Source organism: Lampris incognitus, unplaced genomic scaffold, assembly GCF_029633865.1.
Source record: "Lampris incognitus isolate fLamInc1 unplaced genomic scaffold, fLamInc1.hap2 scaffold_49, whole genome shotgun sequence".
Taxonomy (NCBI): Eukaryota; Metazoa; Chordata; class Actinopteri; order Lampriformes; family Lampridae; genus Lampris; species Lampris incognitus.
Window position 1 is genome coordinate 977,501 of NW_026611451.1, and position 2,500 is coordinate 980,000.

Sequence of the window (2,500 nt, forward strand, 5' to 3'; positions counted from 1 at the left end):
CTCCCCGTTACTTTGGACAGTTGACCCCAAGTATTTAAAGTGAAATGCCTTTGTCACCTCCTCACGCGTAGGTATTCCGTCTTGCTCCTACTGACTTTCATTCCTCTTCTCTCCAGTGCATACCTCCACCTCTCCAGGCTCTCCTCACAATGAACTGCACCCTACTGTCGCTACAGATGACAATGTCATCCGCGAACATCATCGTCCATGGAGACTCCTGCCTGATCTTGTCCGTCAACCTGTCCATCACCGTTGCAACCAAGAAAGGGCTCAGAGCCGATCCTTGATGTAATCCCACCTCCACCTTGAACCCATCTGTCATTCCAACCACGCACCTCAGCATTGTCACACTTCCCTCATACATAGCCTGCACCACTCCTACATACTTCTCTGCAACTCTTGACTTCCTCCTACAATATCACACCTCCTCTCTCGGCACCCTGTCGTATGCTTTGTGTAAATCTACAAAGACACAATGCAACTCTTTCTGGCCTTCTCTATACTTCTCAAACAACCAACCTTTTCTCTCTCTCGCTCTCTCTCTGTCTCTCTCATTTTCTTCATTTATCAGCCCGTCAAAGTAGTCCTTCCACTTCGTAGCACACTCTCCTCGCTTGGCAGCACATTTCCATCTGTATCTTTGATCGCCCTAACTTGTCGCACATCCTCGGCAGCTCGGTCTCTCTGTCTAGCCAATCTGTACAAGTCTTTTTCTCCTTCCTTAGTGTCTAACCTGTCATACAGCTCACCGTACGACTTTTCCTTTACCTTTGCCACCTCTCTCTTTGCTTTACGCTGCATCTCCTTGTACTCCTGTGTACTTTCTTCATCTCTCTGACTATCCCACTTCTTCTTTGCCAACCTTTTCCTCTGTATACTTTGCTCTACTTCCTCCTTCCACCACCACCACCACCACCACCACCACCACCACCGCCAAGTCTCCTTGTCTTCCTTCCTCTGTCCCGATGACACACCAAGTACCTTCCTAGCTGTCTTCCTCGCTATTTCTGCAGCGCTTGCCCAGCCATCTGGCAACTCTTCACTACCACTCAGTGCCTGTGTTAACTCCTGCCTGAACTCCACACAACAGTCTTCCTTCTTCAACTTCCACCATTTGATCTTCGGCTGTGTCTTCACTCGCTTCCTCATGTTGGTCTCCAAAGTCATCTTACAGACCACCATCCGATGCTGCCTAGCTACGTTCTCCCCTGTCACCACCTTGCAGTATGCAATCCCTTTTACATCGCGCCTTCTACACAAGATATAGTCCACCTGTGTGCACTTTCCTCCACTCGTATACGTCGTCACCCTGTGCTCCTCCCTCTTCTTGAAATATGTATTCACCTCAGCCATTTCCATCCTTTTCGCAAAATCGAACACCATCTGTCCTTCCACATTTCTCTCCTCGATTCCATACCTTACCATCAACTCCTCACCACCTCTGTTCCCTTCAGCAACGTGTCCATCGAAGTCCGCTCCAATCACCACTCCCTCCTCCTTGGGTACCCTTTCCACCACGTCGTCCAACTCAACTCCAGAATTCTTCTTTTTCGTCCATCTTACACCCGACTTGCGGGGCATATGCGCTGATAACCGTCAGCAATACACCTTCGATTTCCAGCTTCATAATCCTCACTCTGTCTGACACTGTGTTCACCTCCAGCACGCTCTTGACATACTCTTCCTTCAGAATGACCCCTACCCCATTTCTCCTCCCATTCGCACCATGGTAGAAGAGTTTGAACCCACCTGCGATACTCCTGGCCTTACTCCCCTTCCACCTTGTCTCTTGTCACCTTTCTTCTTTCCATCACGTCAGCCAGCTCTCTCCCTTTACTAGCCATAGTGCCAACATTCAAAGTTCCGACTGACTCTCACCTCCACACGCCTACCCTTCCTCCTCTCTAGCTGCCTCTGGACATGCCTTCCCCCTCTCCTTTTCCTTCGCCCAACAGTAGCCTAGTTTCCACCGGCACTCCGCTGGTTAACAGTACCGATGGCGGTCGTCGGTAACCCGAGCCTCGACCGATCCGGTATGGAAATCTTATTTATGATCCGCATATTTGATTTGGCAAAGATTTGACGCCGGATGCCCTTCCTGACGTAACCCTCCCCATTTGTCCGGGCTTGGGACCTGCACTAAGAATGCACTGGCTTGTGCATCCTCAGTGGCTGGGTTGCACGCTTTTCTATGTTTGCCCCTCACTTTTGTGGCGTGAACGATCAATTCTAGTAATACAGGTGTGTTTATGTTAGGTATCACAGACACACGCACACGCACAATATATGTCCAAAAGTATTGACATAACTGACCATTACACCTACAGGAGCTTTTCTGACATCTCATTCTGAATCCATAGAAACCCATATTCCACGAAGCTCCCGGCGCACAGTTTTTGTGCCGATGTTAATGCCAGGAGAAGTTTGGATCTCTGCAGTTATTGAGTGAACAGAGCGTTGGCGACTTGAGTTGCTGTTGTTCCTAAAGGCTTGCACTTTT